The 25,168-nt window shown below is 39.1% G+C and overlaps 1 long non-coding RNA gene across 34 annotated transcripts in view; it reads left to right on the top strand.

The window, feature by feature from the left end:
* Nucleotides 1-25,168, top strand: part of LOC116183367 (uncharacterized) — a 487,183-nt gene extending 462,015 nt beyond the window's left edge. For 32 of the 34 annotated variants that reach the window (XR_014954476.1, XR_014954502.1, XR_014954501.1 and 29 more), the window contains one exon: nt 1-25,168. This exon is cut by the window's left edge. This is a non-coding gene — a long non-coding RNA (uncharacterized LOC116183367). The other 2 variants (XR_014954499.1, XR_014954488.1) reach the window with 2 other exon arrangements.

Genomic DNA, 25,168 nt, shown 5'->3' with positions numbered 1-25,168 from the left:
GGCCACAGCAAACCCCAGTTCAGGATCCAGGAGGAATCCTTCACTGCCAGCCTTAGGAGAACGTAGGTGACAGCTGCTGAAATGCCTTGATCACACACTCCCAGCACCCTACCCTGCCAGCAGCAGAAGGAATGTCCAGTTTCTGTTAATAAGGTGCAGAGAGTGGCCAAAATATTTTGTGAATCTTCTGGCTGAAAAGGGTAATGAAGCTACCTCTGTCTCAGTGCACTGGCACAGGAGCAAGCTAAACAACTGGGAAACATGTTTCAGAGGAGAAATACAGAGCACATATTTCTTGGATTTCACACTTCCACTGGAGGCTGAGCTTTGCCTCTTTCTACCTCTTTTCCAGGCTGGCTGAACTCTTTTTCACAAAAAGTGGGAGGGATGGGGGAGGGTGAGCAAGCTTTTCTGCAGATTAGCTTCAGGCAGCTCTTGCCAGACCAAAAGTTACATTGGAAAGCATTTCTTAGTTTATACCAAAACAATTAATTTTTTAATATGTAAAGTAAAACCGGGAAGTTATTCCCACAAATTTGGTTTAAAATCTACCTTTCTATTAGCTTTGAGCAAAAGAAACCACACTGCTGAGAGCACAGTCAGATTCTTTGGGCTCTCTTCAAAAAGCTCGCTCTTTTTGTCATTCCTCTCTGACCTCCTCCCTGCTAGTCCCGGGATGAAAAGCAAGCCAAAGATCTGCTGAGAAATGGGCCGAGCCACTGCTGACCTTTGCAAATCCAATTTCTTCAAAGCGAGAGCTAATCGACGTGTTCCCACGCTGTGTATTGCTGAAACTTACGATGCAATTCAAGGAATGAATTCACCATGGTGCAATCTCATTTTGAATCCAGTTTTCTCCTTATGTGTCAGAGGGTGAAGGAGGCAGAGTGTGGTACAAGTTATAGAGAGCAGTCACAACCAAGATTCACATACTATACAAGTCTGTCCTTGAAAGATTTTGCACTTTGGATGGGCTTTTTCACTTAAAATCTAAAATAAATTTGTTCCCCCCCCCCCTCACCTTCCTCCCCCTCAAAAACAGAGAGACAATTTGCAGTTATTTAAAACAAAAATAAGCTAATGAGAGTTTGCACTGAGCAATCTCCAAACAGAAAAAAAAAATAGGCTCTGAGGCTACTGTCTGATATGTAACCGATGTGCCTTTTGGAGAGATTTGTGTGCACAGGAGCTGTAGGTGAATGAGATTGTGCTACAGGGAAAGCTTTAAAATTCATATTCAAAATTCATATTCTCTCACTTTGCATATCTGCTCTGCTATAAGCACTATTCTGATTTTACAGCAGCCAGAGTGGTCCTCTCTGTGCGAAGTTTTTCAGTCTCTGCTAGGTACTGCAGCTGTACCGGCAGGATCCATGCAGGAAAAGCACATTGGCATTCCCAACCTAAATCTTATAATCTGGTTCCAACAGGTGCCTGGAGAATGGCCCCCTCCCTGTTTCTCAGAAGGTGCTGCCATTTGTTTCCTGCTCCACTGGCCAAGCCTTGGCTGAGCACAGCCCCGGACCCAGCGGGAGCAGCGGCAGCGCTCCACATCCTGCTGGCATGCTCCGAGCGCGGTGGGTTTGCGCAACGCTGCAACTTCTTGTCTGGGGCAAAAGGGACACAAGAGGACTCTGGTTCCTCGTTTAACTACTGTGGGGCATATGTCATGGGTAGCAAATCCCAAAGAGATGCTTTCAGCAGCCAAAGAGAGCAGCTGTGTCATTGCCAGTGGGGGTTGCCTCCCTCAGGATGTCATCTCTCCTGCTGGGAAGTCCTGGCATGGCAGGTAGCCACCAAGCTGCTCCGCTTTTGGTGCTTGACCACAGACCTCCCAGACTGTGGGGTTCTTGGCCACTTTGGACATATACTAGAACCAGAGATATCGTCATTTATTTTTTTAGCTCACTGCCACCTTCATTGCACAAGTGTCATTCCACCATGGCTGATGTAATGGCAAGTCAAGTCCTTGGGCTTTTGGATTGAACTATGCCTTGGTTGCAAACTGCAGACTTCCAGAGGAACCATCAAAGTTCTCATTTTATATTTGTCCCTAGGAAAACAAATGAAAATATATCATTGTTCTCAAGATTGTTGAAAGAAGCAAGTCCTTTTTTAAAACTTTATTTCTGCAGCCATGAATAGTAAATTTCCTCCATTCATGACTGGTTTATAAAAGAGTTTGTGAACTAACAAGATCTGAAGAACTTTCTTTCTCAGCAAGTATTGCAGTAAGAGAATTGTTTGTGGTTTTTATTACTTTCTCAATATTTTTGTTATCCTTTTTTCCCAGACACGATTTGATTTTCCAGTCTTCTGGACATCAAAGATTTTGGAGAAGAGATTGTATAAACTGGATAGGTAACAGCTGTTACCAGATGGATTTACTGGTGAAAAGGAAGGCTAATTTGTTTTATGTGTTTCCTCCCAGTGCTGGTATTTTTCACTGTGGCACACTGTTGCTGTCCTGTGACAGGGAGTGTCCTTGCACAGAGGGAGCCCTTGTCCACAGGATTGCACCTAACTTCGGATTCCACTGTTGGTTAAAGTGATTTTTCCAAGTGCCTTCTTCAGAGCTTTTTTACCTGGTCCTCCAGTAGTTTATTAGAGAGAAAAACATGAGAGAGCAGCTCTAATATTGTTAGCTAATAGCACTGATTGACAGATTTCTATCTCTAACCTTTTCAAGTCAGAAGGTGTAGTTTGTTTCACTTCTGGATATCTCAGGACACTTGCACTTGGATTTATTTTTGTAAAAGAAATAATTGAATTCCTCAAGAAAGATCACAATACCAAAGGAGAGTTTCAGCTGTATCATCTCTGTTGTGCCCTTCTATTAACATGGGAATGAATGAATGCATGAATCCTCTTTATTCTTTCATCTAGTATAAAATTCCTTGTACAAGGAATTCCTCTTTTAGATTACTGTTTAAGAAAGGTCATAGAGGGGAAGTGGTTATTTGTAATATTGCATAGCACTAACTAGTAAAAGAGACTGTGTGCATGTATGTTTGCATATTGCTATACCAACAATATCTGATCCCATTCAGATAACAGTAAAGCAACCTACAGCTTAGACCAGGTTCAAAGAAACTCACACTGCCTATTCTTTCTTATTTTAGGTTTGATCTCTTGCTTTTGCATTTGCATGTTGTGTTATTAAGCACCTACCTTTGGGTTTTTCAAGCTTCAGCAAGGGAGAACACTTTCAATATATATCATCACAGGTAAAAGTGTCCCATGTCCTATGAATATGCTGACGTTCAATCTGATCTAAATTTTGAGAGGGACTGGCATCTTCTCAATTTAGTCTCTTTCTTCCTGGGGTAGCCTAGATTAATACTTTGATCCTTTCGTTCTCTGAGCAACTTCAGAATCCATTTCCATTGCAGGAGAGGAGACTCTGCCTTCACCCAGTCTGTGAGGAAACTTGGACCTTTGCAAAAATGCTCAGATTCTCACAGGTTTTTAACTTTTTTCTGCAGCTGCCCTGGGAGAGTTAGCTGGGGGAATATCAGTCCAAGTCAATGGCAGCTGGACCACTGTCAGGAGAAGGGATCCTGTCTGGAGAGATTCTGTATCCAGAAAATCATCTCTAATGTGATTTTAGGCTTTAGGCCTTAATTAATTTTAAACTGGTTTTGTTTTTTAATTTCAAAACTTTTTTTTTTTATCTCTCATTCACTCATTGAGTACTGCTCCATATAGTTAAAGCAAATGACGAAGAAAAGAGAGGGAGCTCATCTAATAAAGGAACTGAGCTTCTGTTCAACCCTCAGAGTATTTTTTTCTGCATAACTAGTGGAGAAATTGGAACAGATCTGCCAGTTTCAAGACTAAGTTTCAAGTTCATCTTTACATTTCAGATTCTAATTGACATTTCAGTGTCAATTAGAATCAAACTACAAAGCCAATAACAAAAATGTGGAGGAGGCTCAAGACTAGCTCAGTAATTTGCTGCATGAACAGGGAAGTGAGGTCCTTGATTTTTCTTTGAAGAAAACAAGTTTTCTGTGTGCAGTTCATACAAACAGGGAGAGAAAGAGGTTTCTGACTAATAATGAAACGTATGGTGAAATCTAGGTTGTAGTCCCTGTTTTACAGACAGCTCTTTCCATATGCCAAGGCAGGAGCCATGCAGGTGAATTAATGTAACCCTGTTATCTCTGGGTCCCTGGGCTTGGTGCAAGCACATATGGAATTATTGTAATGGAATTACATGTAATGTTTGTACAGTGGCAAAAACTGGTGTAAACACAGCCTTTTAAAGGTGTGTTAAACAGGACAGTCTCTCTCATTCAGAAGAGGGGATCTTCTTGGCAAGTCTAAGAATCAGCAGGAGCTTGTACAAGTGGTAACAACCAGAACAACCATAGCAAATGGTTGCCAAGCTATGAAAGCAACAGTTAATTCAGGTGTGGTATCTCACAGCCTGTTGTTATCTTTAAAGTGAGGTTTGTGAGCCTGTGTGCAGGCTCGTGAGGTAGTGTACCTCAAGTTAAAGTTATATTTCAATAAATCATAGAATGATTTCTGTTGGAAGGGACCTTAAATATCATCTTGTTCCAATGCCCCTGCCATGTGCAGGGGCACCTTCCACCAGACCAGGTTTCTCAAAGCCCCTTTCAGGGATGGGGAGTGAAGTTTTTGGTTTTTTTTTGCTTCACTCCACAAGCTGTTTGCACAGGATCTGAAGCTCTGTTTTCAGTGCAATATGGATAGAGACTGCTGTCATTATTTTTGTTGCTTCCTTATAATGTATTTCAGGCTCTGCAGTGACAGTGATGATTAAATAAAAAATAAGAAATCATTAGCTTGACTAAGTATTTTCCACAAAGGAACATTTATTCATGGTGACACAGAAATACCATAGCAATGCTCTGAAGCAGTACAGAAACTGTGAATTTTAATGTATGTAGCCAACAGGAGATTAAAGGTCTTTGGTTCAAGAGTTTTTACTATGAAGACATAACAATACTTTTCTTTTAATATAGTTGAATCTTCATAAAAATGTGTTAAACTGCAACTTACAGAGGAAGTGTAAAGCACAAGGCAAATTAAAGTACAATAACCCTGAAAGGACAAAGTGATCCAACCAGTGATGTAGTACTTACAGGAAAAAGAATTAAGATTACTGATGGCTCAGTGCACAGAAGCAGCATTTATTATGATGGAAAAGTGTATACTGTGAATTAATTCTGTCAGTTTTGTGCTGGCCTGCTTCTCATTTTACATGGCAAATACTTTGATCCACATTATAATGTAGGTACTTTTACAACCCTGGGAAATTTGCTGCCTCAATCTACAGATGAAATAATTTAATCATAAGTATTTCACCAGACATTTTTCAAACCAATTTAATTAGGTTTCATTGTTTACAGCCTTTGAGTATAGCATCCAGAGATAATTTAGGAGCACAACCTGCTTGTCAGCCTGAAAGAAAATGAACAAATTGGTTAGTTGTTGTTATTTAAAACTCCAAAGTGTTCAAGCTGGAATATCTGTGGGGTATTTTTCCTTTGAGAGAATTTATTCTTTTTATTAATTTCTCTCTGTAATCTTGCAATTCTTGCGCCTGTAAATACATATATTCTTATGTAGTTTTTGAAGGAATTATGGCATTACAGTAATTTTGAATGGATTTTGAGCTCTGCTGTATTCCTATAACATTTCAGAATTTCCAGGGGCCTCAGAAGGTTCCAGATTTATGGTGGTATAACACCAGCAGAATTCTATCCCTTTGTATTTGCATTCAGAGCTAATTAGTCACCCAGGTCCCTAAACAGGTTAATTATCCCGTCCAGTTCTTCAGTACTGTTTTAATTGTTGCATTTATAACTTTTATAAATTTTATATAACATTAGATGATAGTAAATAGGTTTAAAGATAAGCTGAACTTTTAAGATGGAAACTGCTGACATTTTTTACTAATTTCTAGATCTGTTGTATTACCAGTACTCTTTGGGAAAGTTCTGATTTACAAAATATGATCTCATGGGATGTTTTATCTTATTGGCTTCTTGCCATCTTGCCAGAATGCAGTGTATTCAGACACAGGGACCCAAAGTGCATGCTTCAGCATGCAGAGAAAGAGTGCAAAGCTGGTTTTCATTTTCTAGAAACAGATCCTAGTAACAATGTTCCTCCTGCTGAATGGCTTTTTATTGTTGATTTTGTGCTTTTGATTGAGTTATGTGGGTTTATATTTTTAAGACGTGTACCATATATTCATAGGAAAAGTCCAAGTTTCAGAAGTTTTCTTAAAGTGGATTCAATGCTTTGAAATCTTTACTGGAAACCATCATTCTCTGCCTGCTCTCAAATACAGCATTTATCTATAGCTCTGCCTGCACAACTCAGGAAAGATCCCTTACAAAACGTGTTTATCCACTGTTTCTCAGAAGGTGCTACTCTCGAATAGAAGAGATAACTGGTTTGGTATTATGCTGAGTTTTTTAAATTGCCAAAAAATCTATTTAAGAAAGTTCATCTTAAGAAATGCTATCTTGAAAATACTAACTTAGAAAATAACACCTTCTCACTAACCCCTATGAAGAATTTTTGGTTTTCAAGCATCTATGTTGTCCAGTTGAAGTGATCATTCCTCTCCCATTAGTAATTTAATATCTGTATTTTTCACAGAGCAGCTCAGCAGTGTGCCAAATGTTATTAGCAGAAAGGCAAAGCAAAGAAAGATTCTGATCAGAAATCAGAACTGTTTCAGTAAAAGCCTGGCTCAAATATGCACTGAATGGAGGTGAAGTTGACAGTTTCACTTGTGGGCAGTTCATGTGAGATCATCTAAAATGATCTGGGAAAAGGTCTGAAGATCAGCTTCTCAGTGATCTCTGCTTGTATCTGTATTTTTACATTTAGAATATATACATATTTAGAAAAATATCTTTCTATATGTATATATAGAAAAATAATGTATTTTTCTCCTTTCATTTTTTTCCTTTTCATTCATCTAGCTAAATCAATAAAATTAATAATTAGCAATAGATGAATATAGATAGAACAATTTATTTCCTCACCCTGTCCTTTATATTTTTGCTCTCTTTCTCTCCCATAGCTTACTTGATCAGTGTTTTAGCTCTGTTGAAGGTACATAAATACTGTTGCACTCACTCCTTGGATAATTTTTCAAACCAACAACATTTGAATGACTATAAATTAAAAACCTGTTTTTGCTGAACCTCTGGTGATGCACACTCTTCTTATTTGCATTTAGATCCCTCTGATAATATTCTGGTAAGATGTGAAATAGAATTTTCATTTCCAAGGACTAGACAGTTTTCTGAAACTGAGAGTGGAGCACTCAGTACAACTCGGGTGATAAGGTAGCACTGAGTGAAATAGCAAGCAGCATTTAACAGCTTTGCAGAAAGGATTATTTCCATGGAAGTGCTCAAACTAGATAAAACCAAGGAGTTTAGAAATTGTGTAGAAAGTCATGCCTTGACAGGATTTGGTCACTGTCTAGGTCAAGAGTTAGATGAGGTTTAGACAAAGTTCATGTCCTGATGCTTTGCCATCCATAGTGAAAAAACTTTATATGAATTTGAGCATCTGATTATGCAGCTGGTACCAAATTAATTTGTTGTTAACCTCTTTTAAGTACTGCATTTTAGAAATCTCATATTTTTCAGCCTTAATGGTATTTCTCTGGCAGCGCTTTTTATGGGATTTTGGAGCTGTGACCAACAAATAGTTTCGTTCTTGCTTCTGTAACATTTTCTGCAATTTCTGCCAAGGCATTGACATATGCGAAGAATTGTGCATTTTTTTTTTTAACTTTGTGGTTATTATATAATTTTATAGGATTTAGTCAATAACCATCAAGTACTGAGATAAAGTGATTTTCCCTGGAAGACGACCAGTATTGTGCATTGGAGGGTGAAAAGATGATATGCAGAAATACTATACTCTTGGGAATTCTCGTAATGTCAATTTCTGAGTTCTTTCACATGCTCACTTAGGAGGTGGTTTGCTTTATGTAACAGGTTCAGTGCTCAGTCTTACCTCAGGAGTGATTCCCCTGCACACAGCTGACTCCAGTTTGCTTCTCTTAATGTGAGGACAGTGATGGGGGTGTTATGCATGCAACACCACACCAGCAATATAGTCTCTGCACCCACATGAAGTTTAGCAGAAAGAGGCTGAATTTGGCAACTTCTGTCCATCCCTCTCACTTTCATTTGTAAAACCATTTGATAAAACATATCATGTCAGGTCACCTAAGTTTTGATAATGATGGTTAACCTCCTAAACAGCTTGCCTTCAATGATAATTTCCCATTTAGAGTCTAATTCATGTTCAGTACTCAGGCAATGTATGTTTCATAAGTTGCCCTGCTGGCTGAGGAAGCTTCAGCTATTTTTTCATCCAAAAGGATACTTAGCCTTACCTCCCCAGCTGAACAAAGCCAGCAATGAATAATCACTCATCACTTTCCTGAAATATCAACGTTGTCTCTCCTCATGGCAGAGAATTCCAAAGTGTCCTGGAGAAAGCAGGTCGTGTGAATATCCTTGCTGTATTCCTAATTGTTTGCTCTGGCAGTTCCCAGTGAAGCAGCTGTTTATCTTTGGAAAGCTATGCTTGTTGTTTTGGGCTTGAACATCATGTGTCTTTAATTTTCAGCACTAGCCACAGGGATAAGTATCACAAATATCTGCTTGAAGGCCTTTTGCCCTTGGGAGCCCAATATATACTTGGCAGCCTCTCTGACAGTGGGACTGAGGGGACAATCAAAGTTGACTCATTGCCTTATATCCCCTTAGGGAAAAGAAAGGATAAAAATGGCAATTGCTTCTTCATTCAGTTGCCTGAGGCGAGTCTTTCCCGTTTTGTAGAGAATAATCTAATGTAATTTCTAAAAAAATCTTCATTCCCTCTGTATGAAAAAAATTATTCCATCCAGTATCATACAGCTAATTCTGAGGTTTGGCTTCCTCACATCCCACTGTGGTCCTGGATGGACTTCAGAATTCCATAAACCTGCACATAACCAGAAATGGACATTCACATCTTCCATTCAGTGCCTACCTCCAACAGAATCTACTGTCACGTTCTTCAGCTCAGCATACAGTAAACTCTAATGAAAATGGGTTTGTACAATGCTGAAAATGGTGCTGTACAGTGAAGCTGGTTTAAGCCTGCAGGTGGAGAGAACATGGATTGCGCTTTATTTTATTGTGCCCAAGCTGTTCACAGACTCTGATTTCCTACATTAAAATGACCGGCATAAATGAGCATCTTGCTATGACTTCCAGTGAAGATATGCATTACTCTGCCTGTAGATATAACTCCCCAAATATTCCTCACTTTCTATACCACATTGAAGGGGAACAGTCATTAGTGTTGGTAACATCATGATACAAAGGGAAAGCCTGAGGTCCAATGTATGCATTAGCTAAAGATTAAACAGTGCCAGTTGAGTTCTTTCTTTTAGAAATGTGGCTCGGCAGAGCTCCAAGCTCACATCAAGTGATGCCAAGACATTTGCTCATGTCTCCATCACACCTTATCTCAAGTGGTGAAACTGCCAGAAATCATTTTCCTTAACAGAAAAACTACATACCTTTTGCATGTTGCTCTTTGTTATGTAAATCTGATTAGTTTATTATTTCAATTTGAAAATAGAATTCAGCTCTTGTATTTTAGATCTGAAAAGCATATTTCTTTAGGATAGCTTTTCCATTTCTCTAGGAAATGCATTCCTTTTAGTTTATAATCAGCTCAACTCAACACAAGAATCTTATGGAAGATGGTGGCAATTATCAACTATGCAAGTCAATAATTTTATTTTCAAATCTCCAAGTTTTGCTGTTAGTCCTGAAATTCATTGCTATTCTAGGGAATATGTTTTTGAGTTGATGAGGGATTTGTGATACTACTTAAATACAAAAGGGAATTTTAGCTGGGTAAGAAGCTCTCAAAGATGAGATTAGTAGCTTAACATGGATCTGAACTTTGTATTGCAAAACACTGCACAGGCTTTCAGTGATACAGATCCCATTGGAATCAGCTATTGTCTAACAGCTGAAAATAATAGGGCTCAAAATGGTTCCAATTATTCCTGATTTGAAAGGTAAGTTGGTATGGCTTTTTCGATGCTTCATTTGAAATATGCTTGTATATTGCTTAATTATATTAATATATGCATTTAATCATAGTGTCCAACACAGAGAATATGAACTTCATCTGTAAGCAAGACCCTGTCTTTACACTTTCAGGAGTGTATGCCTGGACCTGATTGTACAGTTAGCATGGGTTTTGCTTTGTAACAATTTCCTTAAGTTATAAGGACCTCACTCTTCATTAAAGTATGATTCCATTTGCATTTTTTATGTCTGCTTCCAGTAATTTATTGGCATGCGAGAAATAAAGCTCCTAAATCACCATTGTATATTTTACAAAGAAAAATCGGACAGAGGCGTGGGACAAGGTAAAGTTCTTCTATTTCTCCTTCTTCCTTTTAGCTCTGCTCTGCACTGAGGTATGGAAACCATCTTGCACAATATTACACAGACATAAGAAGGCACTTCATACTTGAGAAAGGACTGGAGTAAAAAAAACAAGTGTGATGTTAAGAGCAAAGCACAGCAGAAAATACTTTAGGAGGATCTATAAAAAGTTCAAATTGGTAAAGCATGTATGTGGGTGGGTTAGAAAGAATAAAGCATAATTAAGTTACTGAAGCCTCAGCAGGACTCTGAACATTGTTCAGCGTGCATTGCAGTTCACTTTAAAGAAATGTCAAGAATACCCACAACCTTAGAATGGGGACTTTTTTTGCAGCGTAGCATTAATTTCACCAAATGCATGAAGGCTGCCCTTTCTTGGGCTTTGCGTCATTGTGCTGCAGGGTACTGGGTGTATTACAGGAACACCTGAAGGCAAAAGTCCCACCTTCTGCAAGCTGGTGACAGAGCAGGGCTGTCCTTATTAGGCACGGCTGAAAGTCAGAGGAAACTTTGCCATCCTGCATGACAAAGGTGCTGGGTCCCATCTTCTCCCCGCAGTGGGTACGGCCCCATCGGGGTGTCCCTGCCTGCACACTAATACCAGGAGAAGGGCGGATGGATGAGAGGAGGTAGCTTTGCCCTGTCTCCCTCTGAAGTATCAGGGAGCAGAGAAAAGCATGGCAATCACAGAAAGGTCTCCTTGCAGCTACTGAATAGCGTTTCTAATTGCTCTATGATGTGAACAGCTTAGGTCCGATGCCCTCGTGCCATGAGTGACCCAGACACTGCCCTCCTCTGCTCCTCACCAATCCCTGCTTGCCCCTCAGTGACCACCACAGCAAGACCCAGGCCTGTTCTCCTTTATAAAATCCTGTGTTGTGCCTGTGGCTCACAGAAGAAAACACCACTGTGAGCTTCATAAAGCATTTTATTGGATGACAGCGCTTCTGCAGTCCTGGAGCAGATCAGATCTGGGCTCAGCTGTGTGAGTGGCCTGATGCCCACAGTGCAGGACAGGTGGGTCTCAAAACTGAAGCCAGATAGGGAATTTGGCCCCCAGCTCAATAGGCAGCCTTTCATTTAACACTCCTTCTCACAGTTCCCAAAGCCCAAGGTCGCTGGGAGATGGTTCTGCCCCTTGCCCAGGCCCATGTCCTGCCCAAAACACCCTTGCAGGAACACTCAGGAGGCTCTGTCGTGATGGGGGACTCCTGCACCAGCAGATTACTGCAACATTGTGGCTGGGAAGGTCATGTACAGCAGCTATAATTGTGAAATCATGAAGAGTAATGAGGATTTTAGCTGTTATTTTGCTCATAAATACACATTCTAATGTGCAGAAAAAACCACAGCGTTGAATGAAAATATTGTGATCTTCAGGGAAAAAAAATATATTAGCCAGAAGTGTCATGCCTTTCCATATGTTCCACTTTAAAAAAAAAAAAAAGACTTTTTTAAAAATTGCTGCCAGCCAACATTTCAGAAATATTTCCTTTGTGTTTCTGTTCAAAGTGATTTATGTCCAAGTAGTCTCTAGCTGGTTCTCAAATTGCAGTAATGATTTTTATTGTTTGTTTATAGTTTTATCTGAACATTTCTGCCTGCCATGTCATCTGTTCTGACCAGAATAAGTGTCATTTATAGGCAACTGCTGTGCCCATCTAGAGTCCATTGTTCTGTCTTGTTTCTGACTGTTCACATATATAGGATTTAAGTTTTTTGGGGAAAAAAAAAAAGAGAAAAAGGACAGTGTTCTCACCTTGTTGACCAAGAAAACAAGTTTTTAAAGAAATTATTCCGACAGATGTATAGTGAAGTCGGGATGCTTGGGCCAAGTGGCAATTTTTTCCATGAGAAAAATTGAAATACTTTCCCATGAAAGAGGTGAGTCCAGAACTGCGTGTCACCAACCCAGAAGTTGTGAAATCATTGGACTGTAAGGGAAATGCAGTTGGGCCCAGCTGTGTTACCAAGGTCATTGTGCAGGACACTGCATGGGGAACTTCAGGACTGGCCCACACGGTATCACAGAGGAGATTTAGTTGAGATGTTTGGGCTGAAAAGTCTGTCTGCACACCAGGCAGCTTATTTTGCTCAGTTGAGACCCACATGCACATTAATGGCTTGAATGTTCTTTAGGCAATTTTGCATGGGAACAGGAAAGGGAGAACAGATTTAAAGCAGGAAAAGAAAAGGGGGAGAAAGAGGAATTGACAGTAAAGTAAAACATTATATTTATTGAATGAAAATTCAAGAACATAATGTAGTTCATATAAATATAAATATCCATATGACAAATCCAGCTGTCTGCTTTAGTGAAACAGCACTGGTTTTTTTCAATAATAAGCTCCAACAAATACTCCAATGTTTTGAGAGAAGCTGAAAATGTCCACCATCATTATGATAAAACAAAATAGCTATCCATGTGGGTTGTCTTATGCTTCTGTTTTTACCTTGTGGAAACAAGAGAAAAGCAGTTAAGGGACAATAAAGAAATTTTTCAAAGAGAAAAACACACAGTATGCAAAGAGTTTGATTGTTTGTTTGGGGTTTTTTTTCTGCAGAAAGTACCTTTTCTTTAAGTGTAGGTATTTTTCTTTTCAAAAGACATCAGATAAATTAAAACTAAAAGATATTTTATTCTCTTCTTTAGTTGGGACTCCTAACAGATTCATACACATCAGCCAGCAGTCTGTTGTGAACACTGCCTCATCTGACTCAAATAAATCATCCTGTATCATTTCACTCAGTAATTCCTTTACCAAGCTCATAGCAACATACAATTAAAAGGTTGTGATCTGATAGTGTTTTACCTTATGCTGAATTCCAATTAGATCTTTAAAAGAACTAATCAGAACCACATTAGTGATTAAAATATCACATTAATCTTAAAGTGTAATGATACCAAAAGGATGATGAACCTACTGCTGTCACATATTCTGAGTAAGGAATCAACTTTTTTTGGAGGGTTTTTGTGCTGGAGGGATGATCTTGAAGGTGAATGCATGCTTCACCTCCATGGTTCTTTGCTTCACCCTCTTCTGCAGCCCTCAGTCTGCCCATAGTCTGCTCTCAGGGGATCCTCACAGGCTGTTGCACAGAGAACTGAGCAATGTGGAGCCTGTAGCTTGTAAACTTAGCATCTTTGGTTTTCTTGCAAATAATTTACCAGACATTGGAGATGCATCATGGTGAGAGAAAGAACATGGGGTTTTTTCTGAACAATTGTCATCCTTCATCTTCCAGACAGCTTATTTTTTCCAGCATCACTGTTAAATCAAAGTCCCAAAAGCAGTTTTGTTACTGAAGGCAGGTGTGCTCAGGGGTAAAGCAAAGCCTGCAGCTCCAGCCCAATTTGTCTCACAAATAGAGCTCAGGAACAAGCAGGTTCAAGGAGTACCCCAGCTATCAGCAGTCAAACACTGTATCCCACATGCTAATGTTAATTTTAAAAACACAGCCCTAAAATTAAATTTTTAGAAGGCACAAAGAGTACTGGGAGTGGAAAGAACAGAAGTTTTTGATGGAAGGAAATAGCATTCACACTTTGATAAGCTCCAAAAATGTCTTTTCCAAATAGAGGTGCTTTGTGTTACACCATTCCTGTTGGCTGTTTGGGGGTTTTCCATCAGATGTAGGGACTTCTTGCCACAGCAATAAAGGTCAGGCACTATTGTGCCTCTTTTATGATACTGACTAGCACAAATCATGTATACAAACTCAGGAAGTATTTATTTTTGTGAAATACATACTTAAATAGTGGACTACAAATCATTTAAAGATGCCTGTGATATGAATCATGCCTCAATTTCATGGATAAGTGGAAACATTATGCAACTTACGAGTTTTTAAAGCACTAACGAATCTGAACTATACAGCAGACTGGAGCTGGACCTTTTCACCCCTCCTAATATAAGCTGTGGCTATTTAATATTCCTCACTAGGGAATAATGCTGACCTACAAGTCAGCAATATATTAGGCACCAGAGCCATGAACCTAGTGAGAACATAAACTAAACTGATTTTCAATTTTGGTACATTACAAAAAGGACCATTATTGTGAGGTTAGAGATGTCAAAGTTGGTGACCTTGTATAATGAAGTATTCCCCGCCACATAGTCACGCATGAAAAGTAATTGGAGGCAGTATAAACTTTGAGAGGCTTAGGACTTTTTCCCTCTTAAAGTAAATATTCTTTTCCACTCTTTTTTTTTTTAATTAAAAATATTTTTTTTTGTGATGCATCATAAAAGAAATGATGCTCCTGTAAAGTTTGCAGTTGATGGAGAAATGTGTGTTTAGGAATGAGGTCACATCTTAACGCTTGGGTTACTTCCATAAGGCACTGATGAAAAGCAAGTTGCTACCTGCCAGCTAGGAATGACATTAAAATATTATGGCAGCATGTGACCAGCTTTAGAGCTTAAAATCCTGAAAGGACAGAGACAATGTCCCCTTTGAAGAACATTCCTGGAGATCACTTTACAGTTTCTGTTAAGCTTTAAAACAGAAAGTAAACTCCTTTATGTCTAAGATGCAATGATTAAAGTTGTGCCTTCTTTGCTGCAACGTCCACATCTGAAAACCCACCTTTAAAGTGTACACAGGTCTTTTAGCTTGTCCATCAGGTATGTGTCCTAGCACTTTGTCTAGGGAATGGTCTTTTGATACTGTGGACCCCATGCTTCAGGGGTTCATTTATGGCTCCACGTCCCAACTTTCTGTGCTGGATTTGACCAACTTATTTCTGATTTCCTCTACAGCATCATGTGAGTGGGCACACCATCTCTCCCTAGGAACTAGACTGCAGAGGGCACTCCTATATAAGAAGGAATTGCAGTCTCCAGGCTCATTTACTTTTTGCCTTGATGATTCCTTGTAATATTTCTCTTTTAATAATTAATGACACTATTATTGCACTGAAAGGAAAATCTTATTATTCTTGACAATTGGTTTTGTTATGATTATTTAATTTCCCCCCCTCCCCAAGTTTATACAATTACAATAGCTGTCAGTGCTCATATCACGTTCGTGTCATGAGCCTCAGAAATTAAACATACACAGAAGTACAACCTAAAATTTGCCATCCCTAGGCAAAACTTGAGCACAGCAGCACGGGGAGTGCATCAGTGAGGACAGAGATGACCTTTGCCATGTGCCTGGGAAGCAAGAGAAATGCTGTCTGAGGCAGATGATCTGTGGAGCAACATGAAAACTCCTTTCCTCATGCCCCATCTCCAGGACGGTTTGTTGGAAGCATTAATTTAGTGTTGATTTCAGCTGTGACTGTGGGAACAGAGGCAGCCTCAAACAGCAGTTCCTGAGCTTCCTGGGTGGATTTCTGCCCCCTAAACTTACTGGGAGATGGGGCTGGACAAACAGGCTGCAACTCGGTGTGGCCACAGCTCTGCAGTTTGCTGGCAATAGTGGAAGGAGTGTGTTGGATGGGGACTCTGAGTAGCAAACAGCTGGGTTAGGGCTGCCAAAATGCAAACTCCTCTCCAGAGCTGTGACACTGGGCCACTGAAACCCTGAGAAGCCCCAAGATGAGGAAGAAGTGTCATTCATGACAGCCTCACACACACACATGTACACACATACATTTTTATCAGCTAGAGGTAAAACCTGCAGTGGCATCATCCTGCAACTCTGTCTTAAGGCTGAATATCTTAAACCTAACAGAAGTAATTCTAGAAGTTAAGATGAAGTCTGAGGAGCTCCTACATTGCAGTTTAAATGTCCTTCCATTAGCTTTGTTTAATGGGAACAAGTCTGCACTAGCCTTGGCTTCTGCAGGGGGTACAGCTCACGTATCACCAGCTGACAGCAAAAGGGTCATTTTGGTTCCTGTGGGTAGTGGAAAGTGATCTTCCTTTTCACACTTACTGCTGGAAGCTTGTCACAGGGAAAGTGTAAGATCAGGCTAATGCTATGCAAAAGGCAGACTGAGCAAGGAGAGAGGGACCTGGCTGTGGGAGCAGCACACACTTCCCAGCTGAGCCTTCAATTGTGTTTATTTCCAAACCAGAGACCTCACATTTCAAGTGAGAGATGTGCTCAGTAAAATGCATGCATTTCATATTTCATTACCACATGCTGTATGTCTCATACAGTGGCTAAGAAATGAAGGAGTGTGGAAAAGACAGTTATTCAGGGGAGCTGCAACCATAAAGATTCCATTGAACAGGATTTTCCCTTGTTCCAAACTGTTATCTCACTAGATAAAAACATTGTGCTTTATGGTTAAGCTGATTGTGTTGGACAAGCCAGTCTGTAGCCCTAGAAGCCTAGATTTTCAAATGTGCTGAGCACTGGCAGCTGCAACCAAAATCAGTGGGGACATCTAAAGTGCAAATAATGTGGACTTCTTTAAAAATCCAGGCCAGAGGCTGTCTGTGAAATGGGAGTAGGGATGCTACCTTGCCTCCCAGGGGTGCTGTGAACATTTGTGGCATAGCTACTTACACTAGTAAGAAGTTACACTGAAAAGTCCAATAAAAAAATGCATTTATTTTTTCAGATCAGGGTTATAAATATTAAAAAAGGGCCTCAAGCCACAGAGTGAAGAGGAAACAAATATGTAGACTGAATGGATAATAGATCAGGCCCCTCCCTCCCAAAATAGATTAAAAATAGCATTAGGCACAGCACATGAACTGAATTAATGCTGTGTAGGCCTATCTAACTCCAGAATTCCCTACAGAATTCCCCCTGAAGTAGGTGGGTGGTACTATTTAAAAATGTGCAATATAAGTATAATAAATATGGAGAAACAATGTACATTTGAGTAAAGAATCTTCATAGATAGTCCAGTAAGGGGAAAGGAAGATGATTAAGGAACTGATGCATCTGACATGCAAGGGGAGGCTGAGAGAAGTGGGACTGCTGAGCCAGGACAAGAGGAGGCTCATGGTGGGGATCTCATCAATGTGTGCAAAGTGGGCTGTAGAGGAGACAAACTCTTCTCAGTGCTGCCCATTGAAAGGAAGAGAGGTGAAAGGCACAAACTGAAACACAGAAAATTCCATTTAAAACATTTAAGTAAAAGTTTTACTACAAGTGTGATCCAGCACTGGACAAATTTGCCTGGTGAGATGCTGAAGATATCCCTGGAGATATTCAAAATTCAACTGGACACAATCTTAAGCAACTTGTTCCCATTGACTCTTCTTATAGCAGGAGGTTTGACTAGATAATCTCCAGAGGTGCTGTCCAAACTCATCCACTTTGTGATAAGTGAGAAAATATTTTTTGAATTTCATCTTTATTCACTTTCTTTGCAGAATTGATAGAATAGATTAAGTTGCCTTCTGGTTTGGGTTGAGGTTTCTGCTTTTTCCTCCTTTATCAACTTTATTTTTTTATTTTTGAGGATGCTGCTCTCTAATTTTAGAGGTCATTGTAATCTTATGCCAGGTCTGCTGAGGTTGCAACCTTTATTTTTTTGTACATGAAGTTTCAGAACAGAGTGCCTCACTGACAAATTCAATACAAATGAAAGATAGGCATGGATCGTAGCAGAAACTGAAATGAAAATATTCTCCCTAATGTCACTGCAGAAACTGAATTTATTTCAATGTACTTTTCAACTGAATAGGGAAAACACTTGTAATAGTGACTAATTTGCCCATAACTACCTAGAAACTGAAGAACTGAGCAAGAATGAGAGCTGACATCCTAATGATAGTGGTAGGGTGAAATTATTGTATAAGAACAGAAATTTGTAATTTAAATCTTTTGGAGGAGTGGCTTTAAGGAAATGGAAGGGGCAACATTGAATACCCATAAAAACAATAATTGAAAATATGAGTAAATATTGCCCTGCAGCCTGCTGCTACAGCTGAGATATTTTTGTAGTATTTTAGATGCCATGACAGTGATTTATATGCTTCTCTTCCTAAATGTTAGGGAAAACTATATTCTGTTGCCTTAACATATTTCCTGCCTTTCCAGGAATGATTGTGCCTGACCTATATGCAACTTAATATTAATTTTTGCTAGGTTTTAAAATTAGTGTTTGACCATATAATGACTGGCATAACATAAACTCAGCAATGTGTGATGGGAACACTTCTAAACACTTTTGTATAAAGCATGGAAATACAACAAATCATTTAAATGATTAACACAGTTACACAGACTGGAAGAAAATTAGAGAAAGATTCACAGTGTTTTGTTATTGTAATAGTTACTTGTATTTGGATTGTGGTAACATTCAAAAATTGTTCAACACAGCTGGAAAAAACTCTGTCAAGATTTATAAATACTTCACAGGCAAGCAGAGACAGCACTGTGTCACATTGCACATGTTACTTATGGAAGACCTTCGAATCAGATATCAATTTTTTTCTTCACAATTTCTCCTTTTTCTCCTCTTTAACATTAGTTTTTTAACTACTTGTTCCAGTTGGCCTACACAGATACTTCTTGCTGGTTTTGTGATTTTTTCCCTTGTAGTACTCTGAAAAAATGCAACTGTCTGGTATATTTATATCATGTGAGCATGCAATGAATGTTATTAGATCATCTTTTTTCTTCATCCAATATTCTAAGTAGAATGGCTCTTCTGTGCCTTATCTGACTAGTTTAAACAATGCCCCAGGAACTGAATTTTTCATAGTGGGATCCAGGCTGATTTCCAGGTGGACCAAGTTATGTATAGTTTTAATGGTTGGACTCAATATTAGAGGCCTTCCAATCATAATGATTCCATGGCTCTATGCTGACTGGAATCCCTCACAACATTATTATGCCTGTGGACCATATTATTACCTGTTGAATAAGATGAGAATGAATAAAAGTGAGGATTTCTTTGAGTGCCTTGAAGGTGGAAGACAAAATGGGGCACTGGCTGTGCAAAGATGAAAACGTCCCTTAGGCCCCAACAGAAAGACCAAGAAGCTTGAACGAGAATTTTCTTTCTTTGAAGAAACCTACCAGTGAGTGTTCTAAACCTCACTTTTCCAAATTTCCTGTGCTATAGCAAGGATTATTGGTTTTGGTTAAAGACTGTTTCACAAATGGAGACTTGTAGGACTCACTGAGGTGTTTTGCTGATTCCTTACAGTGCCATGCTTGGCAACCCAAAGCAGGATGAAAATGGCCTTTTTAGAAACAGAAGTTAAAGGACCCAAAAGACAGTTTCCATCAAACATTAGTTATTTTTATGCTCAGCTGGGAGTGTTTGAGCTATTTATGATACCCAGAGAGAGAAATTAATATTTCTGAAAAATTCTATGACAAATTATGAGTGGGACCATGGTGAGTTGTATACCATTTTCTTCTACAAAAATATTTTCCACTATATTTTGTGGGACATTTTTAATCCAAAGGATTCATGCAAAATAATCCAGACCATTATTGCAACAGTATAGAGGGAAATGGCACATAGCAGAATGATAATTGCAAACCATAAAGTATGGATTAAAATGTAGTTAATGCCTTTGCTTGCTTCTAATTTTTGTATGAGGGCATATGATACCACAGGGCTTATATAGTGCAAACAAAACTGTGTCCAATATTTTGGACTTTTCCTATTATTTATTAAATTCACATGAGTTGTAGACACAATGCTAAACCTGAGAGATAGAATATGAAGAATATATCTATGTCAAAAATATTTATTCTTCTAGATGGCATTGTGGGCCAGGGAGATAATATTTTCATCAATATCATAATTTGTACTGCAAACACACTGGACACAACGGCTGGAATGGGGAACTTTGGGCACTGTGTAATCACATAATAAAAACTACTGCTTGTTCTAAAGTTTGTGTTTAAAGTACCATCAGACAGCAAGGAGAGGGAGAGGGACACGAGGATGTGGCTGGAGAGGGAGGCATGAGAGGCTGACTGCCTGGCTGGGTATGACTCAGAAAGCTGTAGCAGCAGCAGGAGCTGCTCTCTCCTAAATCTTAACCCGGTCTTCAACAGCCATCTCAAGTAAAAGGACAACTGGAAGACAAATAAATTGACTAACTCTTAATCTTCCTTCCATGGCAGCTTTAACTGCTTCAATTTGAAGTTCAGATGAAGGTTGAGTCTTGTCTTATTTTATCTAAATGCGTTCATCTGTCTCGTATCATGGCTTTACTCTGTTATGCATTTTAGCCTTCTGCTCTTTTTCATGTGAGGCAGTAAATACTGGCTCTTTTCAACAGCTGAAATGTCAGGACACGATCATTTTGCATGTGCTAGATAAAATCTGTGAAATGCTGCATTTCTTTCTCAGTGACCTCTGGAATGAAATCACAGTTTGTAGGACTAGAGGACTGGAAGTGACGTCCAGGGTCACCGAACCCAGTGCAGAGAGTTCATTCCAGCACACAGGCATCATGTTTATAATCTCTCTCACATACCCACAGACTGCTGAGGGTCTTTTGGGTTGGTTTGTTTTGCTTTATTTTTGAAAATTTGGAACAATTTACTTTGAGCAGCCACTAGATTAGAAAACAAGTTATTGCTCTTTGGTGGAGACTTTAACCAGCATTCTCAAATAGCAAAGAGCTTGAGGAATCAGTCATATTTTATATAGGTGATCTGGTGTGGGGATATTGTTGCTGGATTCTGCCTCTCAAATCAGTGAGTGTGGTGAGATCCTGACTCCATTATTACTCCTCATCTCAGGGATGCTGCCTACCTTATCTTTCTGTATTTCAGTTTTTCTACCTATCCCTAGGAACACCAAATGTGGAATGCCCACAAATCTGCTGGTGAACAGCTTTATGTAAGAGTTGCATTCAGTGTGAGGCAGGCCAGAGCATTCCAGGCATTTTCATCTTCTGTTATTTTTAAGTACTTTACCCTAAATTAAAAAATAATCTTACTTTTTTTATGGTCAGCATTTTAAGTTGAACAGGTCACTCCTTTCTCTACTAGGTCAAGTTCTGTGGGTTCAAGTATTTTCAGGATTTATCATGTCATAGGATGTCAGATGCTACATTCCTCTGCACTTTTTAAATCATTGCTTCTTTCTATGAGAAAGTAAAACTTTGTTAGAAACCCATTCAGGTTTACTTTCCTTTGAAAAATATGAGGCTTTTATCTTAGAAAACATTTCTTCATCCAGAGCTTACTGATATCTACCAGGTCAAGTTTTAGACAAAAAAGGAATTTTTAATAGGGATTTAGCACTCATTAAATCTGAGATACATTTTCTCTTTTTTGTAGGCATTATGATATATTTTTCAACATGAGGCCCTTTTTGAATCCAATCAGGCTTTTTGGAATGTAATGGAATAATACATAACCTTCACTATAACTTCTCAAATTCTACAATAAAATACATTTGCTTAAGTCTGGGAGATGAAACCAAACCAATTTATTATAGCCTGTTGATTCACACTCACATGCTGTGCAGTTCGTGTGAAGGTCCCATTTACTTTTTCACATGAACTGCCACAGCATGGTTTAAATAGAGATTTCTCTAGCAGTACTGTTAAAGGTTTCTCATTAACATCATTTCTGGAGTCACTGGGCCAAGTATATCCCTAATGCAATTCCACTGATCTCAGTGGGGTTATCCTTGAGATATATTTGGTCCATTGTTTCTACAGAATCTCTTTGTTCTTTTCTGATCTCTTAAAGAATTTTGTTACTTTGAACATTTCTCACAAAACAAGTCATTATGCTGAAAAGTTTGCAACATTTGCAAGTAACTTCTCAGGTTTTCTATCCATTTGTACACAGAATTACATCATTCTATCCAATGACATACTGATTTTTTTATTTTATAGCATACATATATATCCTGTTTTCCAGGAATATCAATAAATTTACTACAAGTTTTTGTTCTTGTTTATATTTTTTTAGATTCCAAATTTTCATGTGACTCCCAAAAAATAACCTGATACAGACTACAGGGATAGTTGTGATTATTTTCTGACCAACTCTGCCACCTGCAAATTTTTAAAACAAGTAATGAGTGAGTAGTGGCAGAGTCATACCAATATATTTTTACACTGAAAACTGAGCTAGTCTGATGTTCTGTCTGAATGCTTAGTGTACCTAACTTCATTGGGGTTTTTGGGGAACATTATTTCTATTAGGAAAAAATGTATGCAACATTAAAAAAATGTTAAATTCCATCTTTACACAGAATTTTGCACGAGTTGGATTTATAGTTAATGTTTATTCTGTCCATTATACATGTGATCTACATGACTTACACTTTTCTTCAGGAGAACGAAAGTCTGGGTTAGAGAATACAGAACAACAAAATTAATTCCTCCCTGTGATAAATGGTTAGGTAAATTGAAAGCAAATCTTTTCTCAAATTCTCAAGTCTCTGATTCCTTGCTGTACTTCGATCACTGCAGTTTTGCACAGACTTTTGGTGGTCTTAATCACATATATCAATTTTTCCCAGGAAATCATGCACTTAGTACAGGAACTTCATTTGCTTTTGCATTCAAAGATTCTGTCAGCTACTGCAAGGATAATGCATATAATATATAAAAACTAAATCTGATTTTTGACAAATACATAATCAACCAGCAGAGGAAAGTGACTTGGACAGGGAACCCTGGTTAGGGTTAGGAACCCTGGTTCCCTGTGCTCATACTTGTTGTCAAGTCTTCTATTTCTCCAAACTCTTAAAATAATTAAGTTCTAATGTGAGACTGAATTCTGCAGAGAACAGACTACATGGCTCAGAAAAATGAAACCACTGCCAATTAATTGCTGCTTGCACAAATAAATTTTGCATCTGGTGATAACAAAAAGTGGAAATGCTGGCATGGGAAGCTCTGCTGCTAACATGGCCTTTGCTCTGCACACAGACACAGACACACCTTCAGGAAAGGGCTGCAAGAGAAGTGCACCTGTGACTTGAGCTGCTGATTTTTTTGTAAAACTTTCAGTCCCCTTGAATATGTTGTTATTAACTGTCAAAGCAGAAATTATAGTGCTTTTAAGGATGTGAAAAACTCTCATTTAAAGCAAATGAGAATCAAAGGTTGTGCTCAAACTGCATGCACAGGATTGCTTTATGTTTATAGAGATATATATGTGAGACAAAATGGAAAAATGTAATTTAGTTTTATTTAATGTCTCTCTCAAAATCCTACAGACCACGGTCAGATGAATTAGGTGCTGGTGAGTACAGTGACTGTGTAGGCAAACATTAACAGCCAAGCTTCAGTCAGTAACAGCCCTGCATGTTATATGATGTGTTAAGAAAGTGAATGTTAGATGGAAACCTGGGGTTGTTCCTGTGCTCTTCCCAAAAGAGCCGTGTGATCATTTATCTACAAAATGCAAGAGCTCAGATAAAGAACTGAGGGTCTCATCTGAGAGCTGAAGCCTTCAGGCAGCACCTGGTACATCACTGGAGTGTTTGTATTATTTAACAGCCCCAATCTCAGTGTGTTACTCATGTCTTCCTGGTCTGCAGGTCACTGAGACCAAATGACAACCTGCTGAACCATATTTCAACTCTGATCTTTGCACAGAATAGTCCACAAAATCTGTCCATCAACAGAATAGTCAGAAAATGAGTCAATAACCTGTAACCTCTGTTTCTTGAGCAACACTTTGCATTTCCTTGTATTAGCATCAGTTGATTTCACAGGGCATACATGAAGTCATGACTTTGTATCACCTAAGAGCTCATCTTGTGCAACACAGCAGATCCTCCTGAGGTTCAAACACAAGAAACAGGACACACAGCTGTGTGTGATGGAAACACTCTGCTGAGTGCCATACCATCCTGGGATGTGCATCCTGCAAAATACAGCAGAATCACAGAGTAGAGATGCCATTTTGGCATTCTCAGAGTGCTCTAGGGGGCTGACTGCATGTCTTCTTCCACTGAGCCTCAATGCCAGCATGTGCTGATTGGAAATTAAGATTACACAGGACTTTTCAGAGATATAAACCTTGCATGCACATCCTGGAGGGGCCTTCTGACTGGCAGCCATCCTTGGACTATTTTGGCAGGGTCTATATTGTGCTCCAAAATCACTCCTAGGGGCTCTCCTGAGAGCTGTGCAGCTTGGAGCTCTTCATCCTTGCAGGCTTTCCATGCTCTTCATCCATGCAGGATTTCAGAGAGCTCCTGAGTAACACAGGGCCTTCACATTCTCGCTGCCCTTTGGCACAAGCAGGAAAAGTCCCTTGAAAGACTTTTTTAGAGCCCAAGGAACTGACTTTTGTTAGTTCCCAAGATCTCCATTTCAAGGGCAAAACTCAAGTGTTAAGCAGGGGAGAACTTAAAACATTAATGACTTTCTCATACTGGGAGCATAAGAAAACCGTATAGCACCTTTTTTTTTTCCACCCTTCCTTAGCTCAAGGGCCTGTCCTCAGAGTACAAAGACTTAGTCAAACCAGCTTTGTGAAGAGGAAAAACCCAAGGACTCAGACCCTCAAGGTGTATAGATCTGTACTGTGCTGTAACAAACCCATTCAGGGAACTGATAAAATCTACTTTCCTGATAAATCAAACAAAATCAAATGAAAAATACTCCATCAGTTTTTGTCTTTAATTTAATTTAATTTTTAAAATGCTCCATTTTGCAGAATCATGCAGAACCATTTTAATAGCACTGGACCCACTGTTAGTTGAAAGACCCAGTTTCTTGGGTTATTTTGGTATTTTCATTCAGAATCACTAATAGTGATGAGTAACTTCCTGGATAATAAGTGCATCAGGTAATGCATGTTTTTTCTCAACCCACTAAACTCCTAACAGCTAACTC

Source organism: Lonchura striata, chromosome 3, assembly GCF_050655825.1.
Source record: "Lonchura striata isolate lonStrDom1 chromosome 3, ASM5065582v1, whole genome shotgun sequence".
Classification (NCBI taxonomy): domain Eukaryota; kingdom Metazoa; phylum Chordata; class Aves; order Passeriformes; family Estrildidae; genus Lonchura; species Lonchura striata.
This window is presented reverse-complemented; position numbering and strand designations above follow the sequence as displayed.